Consider the following 14,691-nt stretch of genomic DNA (forward strand, 5'->3'; position numbering starts at 1 on the left):
CTTGCTTTTGTTTATTTTTTATTTTTGCTTATTTTGTTTGCGAATGTGTTCTCCTTAAACACAATCTAATGGACACTCTAGAGAAATAAATATGGAGTAGTTGTGGGTGAAAACAGTACAGTAGACTACAATATTTTTTTATCGTGAACATGTGATAAATAATAAACACTGTTAGACCTGGCGTTTAAATCATTTGACCACTTAATTCTACAAGAACTGTAACGTGCTTCCAAGATGACAAAATAATTGTACATATTGTAGGCTAATAGAATTCGATTACATGAAGACCTGCCCCTTAGTTATTTCAATTCAAAAGGAAATGAATAGTCTATTCTGTTCGGCATGGCATGTAGCCTATTTAGAAAAAAATAGCTTACCATTTCGATGTAAAACAAAATAGGAATTAAAGTAAGCACAATTTGTGTTTACATTCTGTCAGTGTGCTTTTGTTTATAGCGCAAACATACCACAACAATAAAAATTACTTTGCGCATTGTATTTTGTGTTGTTCAAGGTCTTGCATGGCGTCAAACTCATATTTATGTATGCACATATTAGCTTGATGCATAGAGGTCCAGGTTAGACTACTATGAATTGGTACAGGTCACCAACCACATCACCTAACCTGTTTACAAATCCTCCAAACTCCTCCGCCCCCTACAGGATGTATCCGACGATTCAATTGGCTCGGCGCCTTGTCAGTTACGCCATTGGTCCCGTTAGTTTCATTGTCGATCTGCAGCAGCTACGCCATCGTCTGTTACGCTCAGCAGCAAGGGCGAGGAACCCGTGGAAGCTTTATTATAGCCTACGCGAATCTGTTAAATATTGCCAAACTTGAAAAAATATCCATGCAGAAGTATTTACGATGGAATACCTATGCCTAATGTATTAGACGGCTTCGGTTCGGGTAAGCCGCTGTTTTTTTTGTCAATTAAACTAGCTAATATTACAACCTGTGCTTCATTTGATTTGTTTGTTTGCTTTGCAGCAAGCTAAATCAATCCGTTTGATTATGGGGAATCCAGTAGGCTATATTATACCGCGGATGGTTTTCAATTAATTATTGGTTAATAGCCGGTCATAAATGATAGGCAAATATTAGCCTTGATGCATGGGCTATCCCATGAACGCCGTGATGTTCTCCGTTGGCTCAGCTGCTGAGATTTCTTTGAAACGCTGCTTTATTGCAGTTATGACCGTGCTGCAGATGGCATACATTGCGTAAAATTGATGACAGTCGGTTCTTGAAAGGAAAAAAGCGCTATCGAAAGACAGTTTTTCTCTGTAGCCAAGAAGATGAGTCAGTGCACTGTCTGCAAAAGCAGAGCAATGAAACATCTAGCCCACCGCATTCAGCTATTTAGCTATAGCCTAGTGCTGGGATTGTTGATCAGCAGCTAGCTCCCATTGTCGTAAACTTGGTAGGCTATTTATGTCAGACACGAATGTCTGTCTGTGGGTTTTTAATGCTCCTCTGGTTAAATCACATATGCGCCTTTTTGAAGTGTGGTTCTCTGGTAGGTTAACTGATGGGTAATGCTCAAGCCGCTAGTTACAGCTAACTCGGCGTAGGAGAGACATTCTTAGATGCTGTAGACTGATGACATTCCCTAGCCCACCCTTGTCCCATCAGACAATAGCCTACAGTTTGTTAGTTTGTGTCCTCAACAGCATCCTTATTGTATTTCAGGCGGTGGAACTTGCATACGCACACCCGGCCAGGCCGTTGTGGAAATACAAAAACAGTGCTATGCTAGTTCAATTGACCGTCTTTCATCAATACAGTTGTTTTCCAATGAACGAAATTATCTAGAATCGGACTGCGTATCTCTTATAGACCTATTGATCACAGTGACACATTATATTTCAAAACATGTTTTTCCGACTGTTAATGTGGGCACCAGTCAACGACATAAATGTAAATGTTCAACACATGGATAAGGTTGCCACAATGTAGGCCATTCCCATATGAAAACATGTGTTGCCTCTTAAAGTCTGTATAGTTGAGTATTTTTATGACAATTTTGAATTTTTGAAGTTTCGCCTCACCTTTGTTAACCAATGGCAAATGACTCGTTTCTGTTCCCATATCCAAAGTAGCCGAGCTAAAGTTACACTGTTTCAAATGTTTTTCAAAAGTTCCGAATGCTCCCTCCTCTAAATATAGTAAAAATAAATTTGTCTGATGCCAGGTTAGACGTCTAGCGGTTTATATTTTCTGCCTTCTAAATGACAATTTGTCACACGAAATATGGATTTATATTTATCGGAGTCAACACGTTTAAGCAGCATAATACGTGGAAGTGTGAGTGTACAGGGTGTCAGCTTTCATTTTCTAAAATGCGGCATTCCTCTTGTAATTGGGGTCAATTGAGATGGCAGGCCCTCACATCCTCCTTTCCAGCATACATCCTTCCTATTCCAGCCTCGATGAACATTTCGCAGGTCACTTCCTAATAGCCTAAAAGTAGCCTATGCTTCTTCTGAGATATGTTGTTTCATCGCGTTATGTTGTTTTGTCCCTGTGAGTAAAATATAATACACGGACCAAATTAACTGGAAATAGTACCCCTTCCTTGTTCTTTGAATTTCATGTTTCTGCTGATACTGTAAATATTGCATTTGAAAGTAGGATGCACAATTTTTCCTGGATAGGCTACTGAGTATCAGTTTCATAATTGTTGAATGTGGATGTCAGATTGACTTCAGCAGTATGTCCTGCTTATTACTGCTTGAAGTGGCCTTTTAGAATCCAACAATGCTTGTACGCTGGATTTATTTTTACCAGTTTGAATGGTTTTCTGAGAGGAAGGAGATTTCAGAAATGATATCTGGTCTCTGGCCTGTAGATTTCCGCTTGCTGTATCTACAGCTCCTCACAAACAGACTGTTCCATGGTATTTTATTTTTGCTGGTGAGCTTGAGAAACAGTAACAGCGTAGCCTTTAAACTTCACTGGCCTATAGGCTTCACATAAGGTGCCTCAGTATTTGGGTAATATCTTTCAGTGCTGAACTCCGTTGTTTTACTTGAGTTATAGCCTCAATTGTGAACTCATTTGCATTACACTGCACTTTTGGAACGGATATTTGTTGACAGATGTTCAGGTTTCATGTGTGGATGTTTTATTGTAGTATGTAAAGCTGTCCACCTCATGTCCGCTATAGCATCTGTATGTGGTGTGCAAAGGTAACCAAGGAAACCTTTAAGACGTCTGTGCATTCCTTGGCATGGCCTTACAGAGCCCTCTGCAGATACACTTCTGCAAGTTCAGTGCTGGCACGCAAGGTTAAAATCCTTTGAGCGGTTACAAAAGATGTCCTTGAGCTGTTGGAATTCAATTTTTCGGGTGCTTTCTTGCATGTTAGATGAACATTCAAACAAAGGGATGTAACTTGTGGCCTAATTTTCGGAAATTGTTTTTATGCAGGACAACATTTTTGGCCTGAGTTTGAGAGATGGGAGATGATAGCCTGTACTATATCAGGGTGCAGTAATATGCGTATATAAGACAGGGTGTGGACACTGTGGAGTATAACATGTAGCCTGGCTTAGGTAAATTCTTATTGCACCTGGTTGCTGGATCTGTGATTGGCATTGTTTAATATGCTAGGTGTCACCTCTGCAGCAGCAGTAGGCCTGCTTTGACTCGAGCTAAAGTAAAAATGTAGGCTACTTGGTGTGATTTCACCCGGAAATCTGTGTAGGTTTCTGGTTTCATTTTTCTGTGCTTATCTCTCTTATGTGGAAATGAAGGCATTCGCTGAGGTGTTTTCCGATGATGAACTAGATTTAGGCTACTGGGTTTTTAAGCGCTGCTGTTGTCTGCTTGAGCAAGGTGCTTAAACTGAACTGCTTCAGTGTAGGCCTAGCCTATATCCAGCAGTATAAATGGATACCGCGCTGAAGTGTAAAATTGTCGCTGAAGGCTGAAACCGTGAGCGTCTGCCCAATAGCGGTAATGTAATGTGATGTAATGATTAGTTTGAATCATGCTGTGTGTGCCCACGTAAGTGTCTCCTTTGCAGTCGGTGCATTTATTGAATGCTATTAAGAGTGACAGTGCTTAGAATGGAACGTTATTGCCATTTAGGATATAGTCATTCCTGTATCACTTCCATGTTATTGTTGGCATACCCAGGAGAGAGATTTAAAGAATCGCCTTGAAAATGATTACATTTAGATTTGTCATGAGCCTCTCAGGGAACTCTTATTCCCATTAGGAACTCTCAGTTTTATATTATAGCAAAAAAAAAAATGTCTAGTACACATGAGCTGGCATTGTAATGTATTTAAATAAAGTTTGTTCTGTGCAGAAGAAAATTCTTATCTTCAGCGCTTGCTTAAAAAGTAACCTTTTGGAGCTTGATGTTCACCATGTGATATCTGATTGGTTTTGGATGTGTTGCTTGAAAATGGGACATTCAGGTCTATTTGAAAATGTGTTTTAATTGACACCGTATGTGATCATTTGAAGTTCTCATAAAATGGAATTCTTTCCATTTTACCATTTGTTTGAAATGCCACTATTCATTGAACTAACCTGTGGCAGTGTCCAGGTAGCTATCAGTTTGGAAACAGTGTCATTGAATGAGAAAGGAATGCACAGTATGAATATTCATATCCTTTCTGAGTCTTTCACTCAAACGCATGGTAAATCTGTGTCCTCTTCTAAAATGTGTGAACTTTTGCTACGCTGTTTTAACACTGCAGTTGTGCTTGTAGAGATTTCAGCCTCAACATGTCTGCCTAAATGTGTGTGTTCCACGTACTCTTTTTTCCCTGCAGAGAAAAGCGCTTTCCATTCCCGCTGATTTAGGAGTGAGCTGCGGGTCCCCGCCGCACTGATTCACTATCTGGCGCCCCAAGCTGAGTCAGGAAGGGGGTACGCACAGGGCAAATCCTGTCTGCCCCTTAGTTTCCAAACTGCTGTGCTCCCACACACCATTTAATTCTGTGAGCGCAACTTTACATTCCATGTTTCTGAATCCTCTGTTCAGAGAACAGTAAAACGTGGATGAGGGCGCTTGGCTGGCTTTGTCCTGTGGGCCCGCCTCCCTCCTTGACGGCAGTTCAGAGCTTTCCCGTATCGCCAGGCGAACCGCTCCGCCTCTTCCCTGTTCTTGGCAGGCTCACGCGCGGCTCTCCCGCGCCCCCCCAAATTGAATGGCGAACCCGGATCGACCCTTTGAACGAGGCCGAGGGGACCCCCGGTTTTCAGCGCTGGTTCAGCGCGATGGGGGGGGGAAGCTCCGAGCACCGTCGGTAGTGATGAAGCCGCCTCCGCTGTGCTGAAGGGGTCATTGTGATGTCATCAGCGTGGGCCCTCGGCCCCCTCACCTGTTCCGCCCACTCGGCCCGCTCCCGCCCACTCCGCTTCCCCGCAGCTCTCCTTTGTGCTGCCGCCTCCCCATTTATTATCGTAACCTCTCTCTGAACGTGTGTGTCGACACTGGCCCGTTTCCCATTGTATTCGCATCGCCGTGCTAACGCCGCCGCGGTACGGCGCGAGTGGAAATTATCACTCTCGCACTCCTCTCTGCGTACGCGTTCAAGTGAACCGCAGTCGCGGGCTAAATATGAGTGCGGCTCATGATTAATATGGTAACTTCAACGTGGAGCAGTTTAACCCGCGTTTACAGAGTGCGGGCTGTTGGCAGCGAGCTGCTGGGGTCGACCACAGAGCACGTGGCCTCGTAACTCCTCTCCCAGGCCCCCGACCCTCCGAGGACGCGGGTCGCCCCGCATTTCGGTCGCGTGTCCCCCCACGTTTCGGTCGCGTGTCCGGGCGGTCGACGGTCACCCGGCGGGCTCGGCTGCGAGTTTTTAAGCGAGGTACGGCGCCCGTTCTTCTGCCTGACGCCGAAGAGACACCTTAAGCTTTCCTGTGTCCTCTCGTGGCGGAAGGCGCTAGAAGGGAAAGACGTGGCGAGCACCGGGTCTCCCGTCCAGAAGAATGACACTCACGCTTTCTGGAGCGCCTTTTTTGCGACGCCGCGCGGTGCGAGAGGCGAGATGTTTTTAGCGTAGCGCTTTTCACCACGCGCTCGAAGCGAACGCGCGCTGCGCCTCTGTTGCTCGTGTCTGCGATACACAGCCTGCGTGTCCCCAAAACTACCTGTACCTAAGATTAGAACAGCGTCCGCTTGCGCGACGCGACCAGCGAAATGCGTCAGCGCTGCTCTCGGAGGTCTGGTCCCAGCCGCTAGCCGCTGGCTAGTGCTGATGTCACTAATGTCACTGCGGTCCGCCCGCACGTTCACACTTGTGTCACACAGGCTCGGGCTTCTACTGACGGCCTTTTTATTCAATGCCGGACCAGCGCTTGGAAACAGGCGGTCTGAACAGTGCCTTCTTTGAGGGCTTAATCTGGTGGGGAAAGCACAAAGCGAATGTGTGTGTCGCTGGCGGTGTACCCAGCAATTTGGTTAAGTTCATGGACGAGTAAATATTATGCTGATATGGTGAATGGGAAACCCAAAGGGGGTACGTCTGATATTGGAAGCGAATTTGATTCTGATTAAATGCATTTCTCGTGGTATGACCAGCTTGTATCCCTTAAGGCAAGTTCCAGATACAATATAAATTTTTTTTGTTAAATATTTGAAAATATATAAGAAAAAAGCCACTATCGGGAATTCATCCAGAATAGGAAATGCAATGTACTGCCGGGTCACTAATATTGCGTTCTGTGTAACTGATATGTTTGTAAGAAGGGCAGTCGAAATGAAGGCAAGTCCATTGTCTACGGCCGCCTTGGGAATGGTCTTTCCGTGGAATTCAATTAAGCAGAACTGTTTATTTCCGTCGGGTCCCCTGGGCTGAGGTCAGATTGCATCACGGCGATTCCGTCTTATCGGACCCCCCCCCCCCCCCTTTTCATTTGGCAACGTGAGAAACCCCCGTGTGGTTCGGCGTCACTCTGGGGAAAGGGGGGGGGGAAATGAAGCATCTCTGCTATTTTCACTTAATTAAAAAAAGAAGAGGAAAAAAATGTGGAACGGGTGTGAACACGTTTGAGCCGGCTCGCAAGATGGAGGCTGAGGTCGTTATCAGATGTGTGGAAGGCTCTTCCGTTTTCGGGTTCAAAAATGTTTATAATTGCTTGTTTAAAATCTTTGTCATGATCAGGTCTGATGAAACTTTAAATGATTAAGACTGTTAGGATGTGACCTTTCATCAGTGACTCTGGGAATAATGTTAAACCAAGATCTAATTCAGCATTCTGGACAATTAACCAAGTTCCATGCTGTGCTATTTCAGAATGTGACTCCCATATCAAGCACACTAATCAGAATTTAATACATATATATATATATATATATATATATATTTCTTTATATATAATATGCTCATTACAATGCAAGCCTCATTTTTCCAGGTATTGTGAGGTTCTCAGGAAAGGGAGAGTCTGTATTGTACTGTATTGTGAGGTTTTGTATGAATGTGTGGTTACCTATAGTCTTAGCCCCAGATGTGCTTGCTGCTGCTGAACTGCTGAAATAACAATAGCCGGTCCCCGTGGAAGCTTTCTACCAAATGCCGCTGCGTCCGTTTGCCACCAGTCTGTCTGGAAATGGACAAAAATGTATTGCATGTTGAAAACTGGAGGAGAAAAAAAAGAGTGTCTTAATTCATAGAGCCTGCCTTGCATCTTAAAAATTTCTGGCCTATATTAGGCTACATAAGAATCACATTTAGCCTATTTGTTTATGGATTCTAATTTTTTTATGCTCATTTTTGTGTTTACGTAGTTGTATATAAGATGAAAGGTCTAGTGTCATTGTGTCTTTGGTTAATGGTTGTCTGACACAGCTTTGGCTGTGTAAATGATGAAAATGTAGACTTTAATAAATTAATGAAATTCATATTTTATTCATGAGAGCTTGTTACCAGAACTATATCAAAGGGTTAGGCTAGTTTTGCCAAAACTTCTCAAGCTTTTTTAAATTAGTGTTTGTTTGACATTTTCTTTTATTTTGAGGGACAAATTAAAAAAGAACACTGAGGCTCTTGCAGTAACTAAGCCATGTGAGAGATTAAATACGGGTTTATGTGGTTTTGGAAAACGCTGTAGCCCGTGTGTTTATAGAATGGTTTATTTAGCAGGTTAATGCATATTGCGGTCCCTTCGCTGAATCTGAAATACGGATGAGGTTTTGTAGCTGCCTACTGTAATTTTTATACGATGTTCCCCAGGCTCTGCTGCAGCGTGCTATGTGTTCATTTCTTTTCTTTTTCTTTTTTTGAGAAACAATAACAAACAGTCTACACGTGTGTTCCTCTGGAGACGTTCATACATGTTTAATCTTACGCTTTTGTTTGTTTTGTTTAACGTCGTCTGTACATTTGTGCTGCTGGTACTTCGTCGGCATACGGCCGTGTGCTTTGACAAAGTTACACAGTGGAAAAAACCGCTTGCGTGGTGGTGTCTCTAACTCCAGACTACTGTAACCATAGTGGTTGGTTAGGGCACCCTCCGTCAAAGGCAGGCACCGGCTTCTGTCACCCTCACGACTGCTTTGTAGCCATAGCATCGATCCTGTTCATTTTTGAATCCACGCGTAGCGGTGGAACGCGAATAGCGTTCTGCTCTTCCATACTGCCACTGTGCCACATCAATATGGCCGGTAGTGGTAGCGTGCATGTTTGATCAAAATGCATTTATCGGGACTTAATGAGTGTACATGGCCATGCAGAGTCAGTGTGGGACTGGAGAGCCTCAGGCCCCTCTCTGTCTTGTGCCGTTGTGAATTAAGCGTATCCGGAACCGGACGGAAGTCCAGAGCTACTCTCCGTTCCATCACAAAGATTACCTGAGAATCTCCTGACGTTTTTCCATCAAGTCCCGTAGCGCAGGATAAAACCGCTGAACGGAGACCGCCGTTTCAACTATAGCCTACACTGCGCCTATAGCTTATTTTATACCTGTCAGCGCAGCACAGAAGTAGGGAGGGAAACTGCGAGAAAAGATTATTGGTGAAGATAAGCGGTAATAGCCCGTAAGAAGCCGTATAGGCTTGTATAATTGCCCGAGTCGTGCCTTGGTGCCCTCTGTACTAAACGCTCCGGCTCTCTCGACTCCTGAATGTAATTTCTCCCGCGGTGCTGAGGCAGCTGTCCGAGGCTGACAAAGGAAGCGATTGCTCGCCCTGGCGTTGAGATCCTGGCACACACACAGCTCCAGCCTTCAAGTTCCCCCGCATTAAGATTCATCGGCGTTATTGCTGGATAAAGAAATATCGACGCTTCTTTACCTTTCGGAGTTTCGTTGAATGTCAGTGAAGATGCGCCGTTATTAAAGTTAATACCATCTCATTAATTGCTTCAGGAGCGAGGCCAGAGTATTTTGGACAAATAGAACCAAACTTTTATTTTTTCAATCACATGATTATTTTTGCCCTTTAATTGCACACGGCAACTGCAGTCGAGGAACAGTACAGGTAATGATGCAAGCGTTTGTACAGGTGATATCCAACTAACAGAAAAAAACATGAAAAACTGTGGCATTCAGTTCTATTCGGAATACAAATACTTGCACTTTATTTTGTTACATTAATTAATTATGTTCTTTGGTCACATTAGAGCGGAACCCCATTCATAATGATCTTGGCTTCCAGTAAGGTCAGTGTGACCTCTTTTTCTCGAATAGCCATAGCCCCTTTAATCTCTTTTTATTTGAACATTTGTCATGGTGAGTTGCGGTGGCGGTGCTTGCATGTATTGGGTGGTTCATGTCTTTGAGCTTCACCGCCCACTCTCACTGTGTGGTGAACGCTGCCCGTCCTCCCTCACCCAGGCCTGTCCATCTGTCCATGCGCGTGGGGCTCCGGTGAAGAGCCGGTCCCCGCCGATCCGGTTCGACTCGGCCGCACGCCGGGAAAAAGAACGCGACGGCTCGGAACGGCGCCGCGATGATGCCAGGAGCCTCGAGCTGTCGGGAGTGGAGAGATCTCCACGCTCTCCCTCCGCGTGTGACGCGTTCCTCGCGACCGGCGTAGGGAGCGAGAACAAGGCGCCTCTGTAACGTGGCCCCCGTAGACCCCGGGGCGCTGGCCCACATGATCCGTCTGCGAAACGGAGAGGACCGAACGGGGGGTTGCGCGTCGCACATCGACCGCGTGAGCGGAACGCGTTACGTGCCGAAATAGCTGCACCCCCCCCCCGTTTGTTCCCGAAGTGGTCAGAATTCTGCGAAAATGAGCAGTAATATTAAACAACCCAGTTTGGAAGTTCTCTTGCTTTCTCAATTCTGTAGCTGTTCGTAACAGATCAAAGATACAGGGCGCCCAACCCTGGTCCGGGGCCAAGCGTAGGAGAGAGATGTGTGCGGTATTGAAAATGAAGGGTGAAGGTATTCCATCATGAAATGGCATCCTGTTTCCTGTATTCAACCTGCAGAGGCTTCACTATGAGGTCAGCAGGCCTTGCTGTTAGCATGTAGCAGCTCCTCATCGTAGGGCTCTGTGTGACACCTGAATACAGGTAGGGTGGAGAAAAACTCACCAGCCTTTCTAATACACATGGGGGGGAGGGGGGCGGGGGGCGGGGGTCAGAGCAAAGATGCAGCTGAGCGGTGGGGGGGGTGGGGATAATCCTCCCCAGGCTGAGATCGTAGCAGCCTGTGTACTGTACTGCGAGACTCACAGTGGACCCTCTGTGCCAGTGCCACATGCTAGCTTTGTCTCCGCGGCAGTCGCTCTGGGGACTGTTCATCTGCGCCAGTAAATAGCGCTAAAATGACTGCGCTCATTGTGCCGGAGGGGTCATGTGACCACCCCCCCCGTGTCACTAGCCGGCTCTTCCCACACGGCCCTCGCCCATTATCTTTTATTGGAGGGGGCAGCAGATGAAAAGGAACGTGGTGTTGCCCCTGGGTTTCCCTCGTGGAGAGGAGAGCAGTGCATGCTGGGAGTTGAGAGCTTGGGGAAGAAGGGCCCGGTCGTGACTGAAATGGCTGCGATGGCTAACTGGCAATTTTCTGAAAAGTCAGAAAATCATGTTTTCCTGGTTTATGCCAGATGAATTACGGTGTTTCTGTTTCTCCACACGGTTTCATCTGGAAATAACGGAAAATAAACAAATAAAGACATGGTCTTGTCTCTTCCGCTTGCCTTTAACACTTTAATGCTTTTTCTTTTAAAAATGATGCCTTTCAGAGCGGTTATGCCACAGTCGTGAGTGATGCAGACGCATTTCAGTTTCTCTTAATTGGATTTTCAGAGGTTATTTTGTGAATGATGCGTCTTTGTCTACGGTCAGATGCCGTTTTCTTGTTTGTGATTTTGATGAGATTTGGGTCCTGCCTTTTCTTGTTCAACAGATGCAAGTAATAACATACTGCAATGTGAAGTCGGACAGATTATTTGTATTAATTTGTATTAATATTTTATTGTATTACGATAAAGAAAAAAAATGTCCTTTTCATAGAATCTTTGTGGCATTACATTTTATCTGCCATTTAGTAGGCTATTTTTAATATGTGGGCATAATCAGGAAAACCTTGATGACCAAATTTGTACCTTTCATTTCTTCACTTCAAAGTCATTTCTTCTGTCATATGTTTTGCATAAAGACACTATTTCCACGTGCAGGGAAGTCTTGCTACGGTGGTATCACTTTCAGTGGCCTTGCCAGCTTGATCTGAACGGGCTATCATTGGCTCCCAAAGCCTGCTTTCACTCTAACCACCATGTCTTCATTTGACTGGGTTGCAATGTTCCTCTGGCTTATTTTAGCTCAAACTTGGCATGGGAAGTTCCACAGTGGTTTGGGCAATGGGTTTTTGAATATGCATGCTAGTGATTATGTTTGATGCGCACGTGTACACACAAGAAAATCGTGTTGCATTTTCTTGTTAGTTACTTTTTTTATAATCTTTGTATTTGGAGTGATTTGAAGTTTAAATGAAATGCATAGAAAGTGTAAGAAAGGGGAGGATAAAAGATTAGAAGTCTGTTTTCCAAACTGCACTGTTTACTTATTGCTCTCTTTGATTTCTCTGGCCCTTGGCCCTCAAGCACTTGGTTGTTTAATGTGACAGGCTAACTACAACTAACAATTTGAAGTCTAATTTCAAGTGTCTGGGATTGGTAGGAAACTCCATTAAATACAAAGTATAGATTTTGATGTGCTATTTACAGATTAGACATGTTCTCAGTCTAAAGAATGTGATTTTAGACCTAAGTGAAGGATGGGGCTCGGGACTTGACCGGGAGTCCTTGCCTTTATCCTTATCTGTTCGTGTGATGTTGATGATTTGAGACTAGATCTTGGTTTTCACCTGGTTTATATCACCCTAAGCTTCGCGGACCGAAAAAATGTCTCTGTATCCATTCCACGAGTTCCTGCAATAAATGTGAAGCATCTGAAGAGCTTTCTCTTGATCTCAACGGAGCCCTGCCTGCCAAAAATAAGAGCAAATCGAATGTGTGACCGAGGCGCATTAGCACCCGCTACAGATGAAGCCGTTTCATGTAATTCTTCACTATGGTTTAGCCTGGTTTAGCCTCGAACCCGTTAGCGACCTGTTGTTTACAAAAGCAGCGCACATCGAGGTCACCGTTCAGCAGAACCGCTCAGCTTGTCCCGAAGACAATATGCTTCACAGTTCCGAAGTCGGCGCAAATTAAATCGCGAGACCCATTTTCGGAGCGCGGCGTAAAATAGCTTTCGCTAGCGCGCGGTTCGTATTCATGTTTTATTGAATGCAGCGATTAATAATTCATTTTCTTCTTCTTCTTCTTCTTCATCCCTGCAGGGCCTCTGTGTTTGCTGTGCACAAAGCGATGTGGAGCAAATAAAGATCCTGATACGCTGAAACAAGAGGTGAGCGCCGTCGCTTTAATTACCCCGCGCGCTCCAGATGGGGTCCCGCGGCCCAGCTGGCCGCCGCCGGCGCGGAATTCAATTCACCGGGGGGGGCGGGACCGTGTTTAACGGCTCCAAACCGGGAACCGGGAACCACCGTTTATTAAGAAGATACCGTCACACTCGGTCAAGTCTAATCAAACGCCACGTTAGACAGGAAGTCCCTTTTTATTCTAGCAGCAGTAGGGAAAGTGAATTATTTTGTGTTTCTAGGAAAGGATGTTACAGTTTTTACGTGGACCGCTGTTCTGGTAGCAGCCTCTCCTTTTCTGAGAAAGGGATTCTGCAGCCGCACTGTTCTCGTAAATGAACAGCGGTGAGGAAGGGACGCGAGAAGAGCCCTCAGGTGTTAGTCATGTGGGGCTGTAATGAGGGGAGGGGTCCGCGGGTAATAACCTGAGGGCGAGAGTGGCATTTCTCCTTCGTTTTGCAGCCTGATTTATCAGGCCCTTCTCTGTGGCTCTTTGTTCTTGCGGTTCGCGTCTGATCCCCGGTGCCCGAGGGCCAAAGGCTTCCTCTTCCTAGCCGTGGCGAGGCTAACTGGTTCCTTTGTCGTGAAAACAAGCGAACCTTTAGGCCTGTAACGTACCTGAAACGCTCACAGCTCGTCCCACTCCTCAGAAGCATAAGAATACTTGTCAGTCACCGGGCCAAGCGTAATAAATTGTGCGGGTGGCTTTGGACGAGAGCATCTGTTGCATGCCAGCAATTTAATGCATAATGAATGAGCTTATTTTTAGATTTCCAGTTTCTAGCTTGTCATTATTTTTTATACGCTAAGAAGAAGAGTAATATAACATTGTGTTCAGGCGATGGATTTGAAATGCTTTTGACAATGAGAACGTGAGCGTATATTTTTAGTGTAGCGAGACGTGTGGCACGGTCCATAGGGCATCCAACTCTCGAGCTGTATGTGAAGCCCCCCTATATGAGCAGAGGTTCAATCCCCCCATCCCTTCTCAAACCTTTACCCTCTCTGCTGTCTGAATAAAAGCAAAAGATTATACTGAAAGGAAAGGGAAAATGCTGCAGGAAACCTGTACCGTTGGTCACAGAGCAAGTGTCAAAGCAAGACATGCATGTTCACTGTGCAGGGCAAGAAGTTTTCACGCCCGTCTACCACGCACGAGGTAGACGGGCCATGTGGCCACCCCTGAACCAGCGGCAGTTTAACACTTGAACATATGTGTTATTTATGGGCCTCTGCTTGTGATGCAGATGCTCTTTAAAGGATAAGCCTGGCGTAGATTTATATTTTTCTTATTGTCAACATGTCCTAGAAAAAGACCAAAACCTACAATGCTTCTGTCCAAATCTCAATACTGCCTGGCATCTACATACCCCATTTAGTGCTCAACCAGGGAGCCATTTGTTCAAAAACCATTGCCAGTGTTGTTTTGACAAGATTAACTTCAAAACGGGGCATTTTTAGTATGTTGGTGTCTCACATTTGTGTACATTCAACAATTTCCACTTATCGAAAAAGCAACCACCATCACTTGATAAGGTTGTTTCAGTAAAAAGTACATTGGCCAGGTTCATTGTAATGATGTATTATGGTAACCAAGCCAACAGTATGTCTCTTGGACTTGTTCTAATAATTGTGGCAATAATGGAGTTCTATGGCTACCAGGATATTAGCTGTATCTGGTGCTGGCTAGATGGACAATACTTGTTGGTAGGGCAAATTTCATAGGATACGTTGATCAAAATAAATAATATAAAATTACACCGGCCTTATCCTTTAATAATAATTTTGATTAACTTAAGATTAAATTTGCTTATGATGAGATTTCAGCTGCAGGGAGAGATATGAAA

The 14,691-nt window shown here is 44.9% G+C and overlaps 1 protein-coding gene across 4 annotated transcripts in view; it reads left to right on the forward strand.

Annotated features, from left to right (window-relative positions):
• The first annotated feature begins 718 nt into the window (after nt 1-718).
• Nucleotides 719-14,691, forward strand: part of fynb (FYN proto-oncogene, Src family tyrosine kinase b) — a 53,891-nt gene continuing 39,918 nt past the window's right edge. Inside the window, exons 1-2 of one of the 4 annotated variants that reach the window (XM_064339995.1) lie at nt 720-910; nt 12,764-12,831. The gene's annotated coding sequence lies outside the window, so the exon portion shown is untranslated. Of the gene's footprint in view, nt 911-12,763; nt 12,832-14,691 lie in introns of all 4 variants that reach the window. The other 3 variants (XM_064339998.1, XM_064339997.1, XM_064339996.1) reach the window with 3 other exon arrangements.

Source organism: Anguilla rostrata, chromosome 6 (assembly GCF_018555375.3).
Source record: "Anguilla rostrata isolate EN2019 chromosome 6, ASM1855537v3, whole genome shotgun sequence".
NCBI classification, from domain to species: domain Eukaryota; kingdom Metazoa; phylum Chordata; class Actinopteri; order Anguilliformes; family Anguillidae; genus Anguilla; species Anguilla rostrata.